The 10,184-nt window shown below is 42.7% G+C and overlaps 1 non-coding gene across 1 annotated transcript; it reads left to right on the forward strand.

Annotated features, from left to right (window-relative positions):
* Positions 1 to 2,958: 2,958 nt before the first annotated feature.
* On the forward strand, positions 2,959 to 3,033 carry Trnas-uga (transfer RNA serine (anticodon UGA)). Its single transcript has one exon. It is a non-coding gene; the product is annotated as a tRNA-Ser (tRNA).
* The last annotated feature ends 7,151 nt before the right edge of the window (positions 3,034 to 10,184 follow it).

The following is a 10,184-nucleotide window of genomic DNA, read 5'->3' on the forward strand; positions in this document are numbered from 1 at the left end:
GTAGCACTGTACAGGACTTCTTACCGTAGATGTGATACTGTTTGCAGCAATGGCAAAGAGGGAAACACTTAAAACACTGCCCTGAATGACAGCAATCTATTGCTCGAAACGATCTCACAGCGTATCACCAAGTCGGTTCCTAAAAACCCACTGGGACAGGAAACACCGTACGAAGAAACGGAGGTGACCAAGAGAGCGGTATTGATGCAGTTCGAGAATACTGTGCCTCCAAGAAGTACCGTATGGCTTACTGACATCGAAGAATATGCTGATACAATGATGTTTACGGACTCAGTTCCACACTGTCGCTTGCTCCAAAAAGTGTGAGCTTACGGTCTATCCGATGACATATGAGGTTGGATAGAAAGTTTTCTAACAGACAGGATGGGGAGACTTCGACAGAAACAAGCGTAACATGAGGTGTGCCCTAGGGCAGCGTAATAGTTCCGCTGCTTTTTACAATGTACATAAACGAACTGGTCGATGGTATTGACAGAGGCATTAGACTGTTTGCCGATGATGCTGTAGTCTACAGGAGTACACAGGATTCTACCAATAAACCTCAATCTAGAGTTCGCATTACCCGTTACATGTGTAATTTGATCGTTAAAAAATGGCTCTGAGCACTATGCGACTTAACTTCTGAGGTCATCAGTCGCCTAAAACTTAGAACGAATTAAACCTAACTAACCTAAAGACATCACACACATCCATGCCCGAGGCAGGATTCGAACCTGCGACCGGAGCGAATCTGATCGTTCCAAATGGTTCAACTGTCTCTAAGCACTATGGGGCTTAACAGCTGAGGTCATCAGACCCCTTTACTTAGAACTAATTAAACCTAACTAACCTTAGGACATCACACACATCCATGCCCGAGGCAGGATTCGAACCTGTGACCGCAGCAGCAGCGCGGTTCCGGACGGAAGTGCCTAGAACCGCTCGGCCACAGCGGCCAGCCGATAGTTCCCTTTGAGATCATTTCAAATAGTCACACCCACATACCAGAACGACAGTGGTGAGTAAAGCAGTGAGGATTTGCAGGTAATAAATGAGTGGTGTAATGACTGGCAGTTATCTCTCAATATTAGTAAGTGTAACCCACTGCGTATAACAAAGCGAAAATCCCCATTAATGTACGAATACAAACTAAATGCCCAGTCTTTGGAAGCGGTTACGTCCGTCAGGTATCTGGGTGTGATTATTCGAAATGATCTTCAATGGAACACTCAGATTACACAAGTAAAGATTAAGGCGAACTCTAGATTGCGCTTAGCGGTACAATCCTGAAGCGATGCAATCCTTCAACAAAGGAAATTGGTTACAATACTTTAGTTCGTCCAGTCTTATAGTATTGTTCGTCTGTATGGGACCCTTACCACTTGGTACTGATTCAACAGTATGAGAAGATCCAAAGAAGAGCGGCAAGCTTTGTGACTGGTACATTTAACCATCACGATAGTGTTACAAACGTAATAGAAAGTTTGAAGTGGGACACACTTGCAGATACACAACGCGCTAAACGGAAGAGGCTGCTCACTAAAGTCCTAAATCCGATCTTCGCCGAGGATGTAGAGCATACATTATTACCACCAACTTTCATATCGTGCCATAATCACTATTCAAAGATAAGGGAAATTAGATCCCGTACTGAGGCGTTCAGACAGTCGTTTTTCCCTCGTTCGATGCGAGACTGGAACAGAGGAGGGGGGGGGGGGGGCGGGGGGAATATGACTTTGGCGCGTATAGTGCCCTGCGCCACACACCGCTTGGTGGCATGCTCAGTATATATGTAAATGTAGATGTTTCGCCACGCTTTGAACACACTCACCGCAGCACTTTTCGGACTCCCGGCTAGTCGTACAGTTTCAGAATTTCTCTTGCCAAGCCTCTGGGTCATCACAATCTGCTTACGGCCAAACTCTGGCAGATTGCGCGCCTGTCCCGCTGTACACGCGGATAGCACGCTCACTGAAACTATGAGGATTGCCCTGAAAGTAATGCACCGCATTTTTTCAACAATTCTTTATTGAACATAATGAGAATTACACATACGAAAGAATGGTGTTTTATCTACACACCCTATTTTTCCACGTAATCTCCATCCCGTTCTATGGCATTCCTCCAGCGCGAAACAAGGACGTGTATGCCCTGTCGGTACCAATCCGTGTCCAGGTGGCGGAGCCAGTACTTCACTGTGTGAATCACCACCTCATCGTCCTCAAAATGCCTTCCACGAATGGGATTCTTCAATGACCCAAACAAGTGGAAGTCCGAGAGGTAGCTCAGGTATGAGAGCAGTGGATGGTTTCCTCGACCGCTGCAAATCGTGGAGCTCCGCCGAACCGCCTTTTGATGACCTACCCTCCGTACCCAGCGAATAAATATATTTCTGCCGGCCACAGATGCTCCATAGACTATGCACAGGCGTTTGTGAATATTCTCCACAGATCCTTTATCTGCACTAAGAAATACAATGCCGGCACGTTGCTTGTAACGAACATCTCCACAGACGCCATTTTGAAACTGACCTGCAGTTACGCTGTCTGTCGGAAGTAACGGAAAGTTGGCGCTCTCTCACCAGACTTGAAACAATACAAACGTAACGATTCACATTCGTAGCATTGAAACTTCCTGGCTGATTAAAACTGTGTGCCCGACCGAGACTCGAACCCTTTGCCTTTCGCGGGCAAGTGCTCTACCAACTGAGCTACCGAAGCACGACTCACGCCCGGTACTCACAGCTATAATTCTGCCAGTACCTCGTCTCTTACCTTCCAAACTTTACAGAAGCTCTCCTGCGAACCTTGCAGAACTAGCACTCCTGAAAGAAAGGATATTGCACATCCCCCAGGCTGTGCTAGTTCTGCAAGGTTCGCAGGAGAGCTTCTGTAAAGTTTGGAAGGTAGGAGACGAGATACTGGCAGATGTAAAGCTGTGAGTACCGGGCCTGAGGCATGCTTCGGTAGCTCAGTTGGTAGAGCACTTGCCCGTGAAAGGCAAAGGTCCCGAGTTCGAGTCTCGGTCGGGCACACAGTTTTAATCTGCCAGGAAGTTTCATATCAGCGCACACTCCGCTGCAGAGTGAAAATCTCATTCTGGATTCGTACCATTGTTTTCGGCTGAGGAAAGAATGCGGTACATAAATTTCTGGGCAACCCTCTTACACGTACCGTGCGTGTGTCTGACAAGCAGTCATTCGTTGCCAGTTATCGCTGCTATCACCTGGACTGGTTTATATCGATAGTAGGTCGGTGACTATAACGATGAGGATGATCAGTGTACACTTTCCTTACCGTGTCAAACTCCCACAACATAACCAGTTGGAATTTTAAAGTGGGCTTTGGAAATAATTTTTGACTAATCTGTTTGTTTACTAAAGTCCAATATTAAACCACAAGCCTCTCTTGTAATTCTTCATTAATATGAGAATATGTGATAGTGTTGACGGTATACTAGCGAAACCGTCAATGCTTCGTAAATGCTAAATATGTATGGGAATTTCGTATACACCCTAAATTCTCTGACCATCTTCTCATCTCCTCTCTCCCTCCACACATATTCTCTTCTTCCTCATATTTCTCGTTACTTAACTACCTCCTGCCTCCGACCCCCATCTGTCCATCTCCTCCTCCTCCCTCTCAATGACCATTTCCGTCTGAATGTTCAGCAGAGCATGGTGCAAAAATTTGAAATGTATCCATCAAGATCTTTTCGAGATTTATGGGAACGACGTTATCCCACTTATGTATTACATATACAGGGTGAGTCACCTAACACTACCGCTGGATATATTTCGTAAACCACATCAAATACTGACGAATCGATTCCACAGACCGAACGTGAGGAGAGGGGCTAGTGTAACTGGTTAATACAAACCATAAAAAAATGCACGGAAGTATGTCTTTTAACACAAACCTACGTTTTTTAAATGGAATCCCGTTAGATTTGTTAGCACATCTGAACATATAAACAAATACGTAATCAGTGCCGTTTGTTGCATTGTAAAATGTTAATTACATCCGGAGATATTAAAACCTAAAGTTTACGCTTGAGTACCACTCCTCCGCTGTTCGATCGTGTGCATCGGAGAGCACCGAATTACGTGGGGATCCAAAGGGAACGGTGATGGACCTTAGGTACAGAAGAGACTGGAACAGCACATTACGTCCACATGCTAACACCTTTTTACTGGTCTTTTTCACTGACGCACATGTACATTACCATCAGGGGTGTGGTACACACACACACGTGGTTTCCGTTTTCAATTACGGAGTGGAATACAGTGTGTCCCGACATGTCAGGCCAATAGATGTTCAATGTGGTGGCCATCATTTGCTGCACACAGTTACAATCTCTGGCGTAATGAAAGTCGTACACGCCGCAGTACATCTGGTGTAATGTCGCCGCAGTTTGCCACAATACGTTGTTTCATATCCTCTGGGTTTGTAGGCACATCACGGTACACATTCTCCTTTAACGTACCCCACAGAAATAAGTCCAGAGGTGTAAGATCAGGAGTACGGGCTGGCCAATTTATGCGTCCTCCACGTCCTATGAAACGCCCGTCGAACGTCCTGTCAAGGGTCAGCCTAGTGTTAATTGCGGAATGTGCAGGTGCACCATCATGCTGATACCACATACGTCGACGCGTTTCCAGTGGGACATTTTCGAACAACGTTGGCAGATCATTCTGTAGGAACGCGATGTATGTCGCAGCTGTTTGGGCCCCTGCAGTGAAGTGTTTGTTACAACACGCAACTGAACATCGGAGGTTTCAAGCGTCAACTTTAGGTTACAATATCTCCGGATGTAATTAACATTTTACAATGCAACAAACGGCACTTATTACGTGTTTGTTTATATGTTCAGATGTGCTAACAAAGCTAACGTGGTTCCATTTAAAAAAACGTAGGTTTGTGTTAAAAAACATACTTCCGTGCATTTTTGTATGGTTTGTATTAAACAATTACACTAGCCCCTCTCTTCACGTTCGGTCTGTGGAATCGGTTAGTCAGTATTTGATGTGGTTTACGAAATATATCCAGCGGTAACGTTAGGTGACTCACCCTGTATAATTAATTATATATTACGTAAATATATAGCCTATGTGCGTCGGAATGTTCATTAGAGTATCGTGTAAAACTTGCAAGTACAAAGGTCAATAACTTTTTGAGATTTGTTATAGTAAAACGTCCCAATTTATATATTACATTTTTATATTACATATACTACAAATACACATATTCCATCTTCCTACGTCCTTAGAAATGCTGGAGTGTCACGTGAAAATGTGAACTAATCGGTCAAGAACTTTACGACATTGTCGTAAATACGCTTCCCCTTTATTTATTACATATATATATTACAAAAATAAATAGTCTGTGATCGCCCAAACGTTATTAGAGTGTCGTGTAAAAATAGGCAGCAAATCGGTCAGGAAATTCGCGAGATTTTTTGTAACAACGTTTCCCATTTATAAATTAAATATGTATTTATATGTTAAATATATAAACTGTGAAGCTGATTTTATTGTAATGAAAATATGTCAAGAACTGTCAAATAAAAGGAATTTTTTATATTTTCTTTTGCGTATTAAAAATAGTATTGCCATCAACAATTACGAAAATTAAAATAAAGTCAAGCAAATCGGACGAGCCTTCCCTACGAGGTGACTTTTCACAACCGATTTTAATTTCCGACGATTCCAGTGGATTTTCAAAAATTTTTGACACACAAAAATTTTCCCTGACAATTACGAACATAACAAAGAACCGTTTTTGTTCTAAACTGATGATTTTTCAGACACCCGGCAATCGGCGTTATTTTCCGACTTTTCCGTTGGATTGTTCAAAAATTTTCTTTCACGCCAAACATCGTGCTGATAAAAGACGAAGTAAGGAAAACTTAGTCAAACTAGTCAAACCGTTATCATGGATGATTTTTCGTACGTGCGCAACATATTTTTTAGATAGGTAAATAAATATGTGTCGTGTGACTAGGGCCTCCCGTCGAATAGACCGTTCGCTGGGTGCTAGTCTCTCGATTTGACGCCACTTCGGCTACTTGCGCGTCGATGGGACTGAAATGATGATGATTAGGACTACACAACACCCAGTCCCTGAGCGGAGAAAATCTCGGACCCAGGCGGGAATCTAACGCGGGCCCTTAGGATTGATATTCTGTCTCTCTGTCCACTCAGCTACCGGGGGCAGACCATATAGATGATTTACAATAATATATATTTCAAAAGGTTCGGTACAGCTTTAAGGTATTTTAGCATCCTATTTAATCTATACACTCTATGTTTTACTTTTGCGTCACATTACCTCACAAAGTTTTCATGTCATTCGGTCAAATTCAGCACGTGCGGCTTTGGTGGCACTACATCCGGTCTGTTTCAGCTGTATCCACTCTCGACGCGACATAGCTGTGGCAATGGCAGCAACGATTCGGCTCTTTAAGTCGTTCATGTAATTAAGAGCCGTTAGAAGACTCTGTCCTTGGCATAACCACGTAGAAAGAAGTCCTTCCTCGTAATGATAAGCGACCTTGCTGGTCACGGAATTGGATCACCTCTGACAATCCAGCGATCTGGAAACACCTCGTCTAGGACGTCTCGCACAGACTGAGCCCAATGTAGCGGTGCAGCAGCTTGTTGGAAAACGACTCTGTCTTGACGGTCAGCCAGTTGTGATAACGTAACAGCTCCAGCATGTCAAGATAATTTTTAGTATGTACTGTAATTTCTGTGGAAAAAAGTGGCCCCGCAATGTGAGCAAACACATAGAACTCCCACACATTTTCTGTCTCCTTGTCACGTGCCTCTTCCGTCGAAGTACGCGGATTTGTTGTGTCCCAGATACGAACATTCTGTATGTTTACCTTATGACACAGACGTAATGTTGCTTCGTCAGATAATCCTGTGTTGCTTAGAATATTTTCATCCTCCTCTAGACGATGAAGAGCGCCTACAGCGAAATGACTACAATATGGCCTGTCGCCTGATTTCAATGCGGACAACAAAGCGATGAAATCCCAATTTGATCCTGTGTCAGCCTCACCAGTTTCAAGTCGCCCAATACGATGCTTCACATCAACGCAGCCGGTGTGCATCAGATTTCTGCACCAGCATATTGCCATCCGTCAGACTGTGTGTTTCATGTACTGTGTTTGCCAGTTCCTTCGAACCTGCATGTCCAATTTGGCATGAATAAATCGTTCGAACACTGAGGCTTTACTTGAGCCGTTGCCATTACGCGCCAGTTACGATAACATAGAACACACACATTCAGAACTTTGTGAATTTCACACACAAACAATACATGGCGTGAATTTCTTGATGAGTTTGTATAGTATAACATACAAACACTTATTCCGATCAGTGTCTTCCTCTACAATCTGTAGCTGGCTGTAGCAACATGGAATTATTCCCTGATGTCTTAACGGGTGTTCTGTCATCTTGTCCCTTCCTTTCGTCAGTGATCACCATATATACGAGTATTTCCTTCCTTGGCCATTCTGCTGGGAATCCTCCTCACACTTTATTACTCCACCTAGTTTCCAATATTCTTCTGTAGCAACACATCTCAAATACTTATCTTCTTTCCTGTTCCTGTTTCCCCACAGTCTATGTTTCATTGCCATAGAATTCTGTCCACCAAACGCATGTTCTTAGAAATTTCCTCCTCAAATTAAGGTCAAACCTGTGCTGGTCTGCCTTTTATGTCCTCCTTTCTCCGTCCATCAGGGTTATTTATCTGCCTAGGTAGCAGAATTCCTTAACTTTATGCACACCGTGATCACCAATATTCGGTTTTCTCATTTGTGCCACATTCCATTACTTCGTCGTTCTACGTTTTACTCTCAGTAAATTTTCTGTTCTCGTTAGACTGGTCGTCCCATTCAACAGATCCTGTAATTTTTTCAGTTTCACTGCAAGCAGCAATGTGATCAGTGAATACGACCATTGATCTCGTGTCGCCTTGAATTTTAAACGCTCTTCATTTATTTCTGAAACTGTATATTCGATGTACAGACTGAACAGTAGGGGTTAAAGACGAAATGCCTGTCTTACACCCTTTTTAGTCCGAGTATTTCGATCATGTTTATCCTGGCTTATTGTTCTCTCTTAGATCTTGTACGTATTGTCTATTGACTGTCTTGATTTACAGCTCATCCCTATTTTTCTGAGAATTTCGAACATCTTGCACCATTTTAAATTATCGACCGCTTTTTTCAGGTCGACGAATCCTCTGAGCGCGTCTTGATTTTTCTTCAGTCTTCCTTACATTATCAACACCAGAGTCAGAATTGCTTATTTTCAGAAATACAAACTGATCGTCGTATAATCACCCTCAACCTTCTTTAACATTCCTCTTTGCATTATTCTCGCCAGAAATTTGGATGCAGTCAGCAATTTAGATGCTTTAGCTGTTGAGTCGAAAGTGCAAAAATTTTCGCTATTGTCGGTTATTGCAGTCTTCAGAATTGTGTGGATGATGATTTTCGCAAAGTCTGATGGTGTATCGCCAATTGCAAACTTTTTACACACCACTGAATACTCGTTTTGTTGCTATTTCCACCTGTTGCTTAGAGATTCTGATAGAATGTTATCTGTCCCTCTTGCCTTATTTCATATTAAGTATTCTAAAGCTCTTCTAAATTGCGACCCTACTACTTGTTCCCCTATCTCACTCCTGATTCCTGGTTTTTCTTCTGTTATGTCATCAGACAGATTTCCCTTCATAGAGGCCTTTAATTTACTCATTACACATACCCGCTCTCACCTCGGCATTTAACATTGGAGTTCCAATTGAAATCTAATGGTATTATTTTCACCGAAGGTTGTTTTGACTTCTCTATATGCTCAGTCAGTGCTACCGAAAATCAATTCATCGTCGATTTATTCACAATATTCAAGCAACCTTTCCGCTTTAGCTTCCCTGGGCTTCCAATTTTTTTTTTTTCAGTCTTAAGCGACTAGTGTTTCTGTATTCCTGAATTTAACTGAATGTTTTTGTGCTTTCTTCTTTCGTCTACCAGCTGACGTATTTATCCTGTTATCGATGGTTCCCTCACAATTATTTTGATTGTGCTTATGTTTCTCCCTTCAACTTCGGTGATTTTCCTTTTGAGACATGTTCACTCCTCATCAACTGAACTGCCTACTAAGCTAACCATTATCGCAGTGTTTATAGCCCCAGAGAACATCAAGCGTTTGCCTTCATTCCCTAGTATTTCCGTATCCCTCTTATTTGCGCACTTATTCTCGTGACTAGTCTCTTAAACTTCATCCTGCACTTTATCATTACTAAATAATGAATTGTCGGCCGAAGTGGCCGTGCGGTTAAAAGCGGTGCAGTCTGGAACCGCAAGACCGCTACGGTCGCAGGTTCGAATCCTGCCTCGGGCTTTGATGTTTGTGATGTCCTTAGGTTAGCTAGGTTTAACTAGTTCTAAGTTCTAGGGGACTAATGACCTCAGAAGTTGAGTCCCATAGTGCTCAGAGCCATTTGAACCATTTTTTTTTAAATAATGAATTGCGTCTATGCCTGCAGCTGGGTACGCCTTACATCCAATCATCCAATATCTGAGTTAGGATTGTCTGTCTGCCCATTATGTTATCTAACTGAAATCTTACTGTATTTCCCACCACGTGTCCAAGTATACCGCCTCCTCTTGCGATCAATTACTAGCTGCAATTTATTGCTGAAAGTCTTTCCCCTCTCTCATTCCTACTATCAAGCCCATATTCTTCCGTAACCATTTCTACTACTGCTTCCCCTACAACCACCATGAGTGTTAGATTCTCATGTCCATCTACGTAGTAATTTCCCAGTTTAATACCCTCATATATCGTCTGTGTCTCCTCTTCGTCAGCAAGCGAAGTCGTCATGTATAACCAAAATATTCTTGCCGGTATTAGTTTCTTTTCGATCCTGAAGAGAACTGCGCTGTCACTGAATTGTTCACAGTAACCCAATCTCTGCCCTATCTTTCCATTCATAATGAATGGTACTCTCGTTATATATTTTCTGCTGCTGTTGATGTTACGCTGGACCCATATGACCAGAAATCCATGTTTCTTTCCATTTAAGTTCACTGAACCCACTACATTTAGACCGTTTGTTCTGTAGTATTTACCTTCTCATATTTTCTAGCTTCCCTATCATGTTGAGACT

This window comes from Schistocerca nitens, chromosome 1 (genome assembly GCF_023898315.1).
Source record: "Schistocerca nitens isolate TAMUIC-IGC-003100 chromosome 1, iqSchNite1.1, whole genome shotgun sequence".
Classification (NCBI taxonomy): domain Eukaryota; kingdom Metazoa; phylum Arthropoda; class Insecta; order Orthoptera; family Acrididae; genus Schistocerca; species Schistocerca nitens.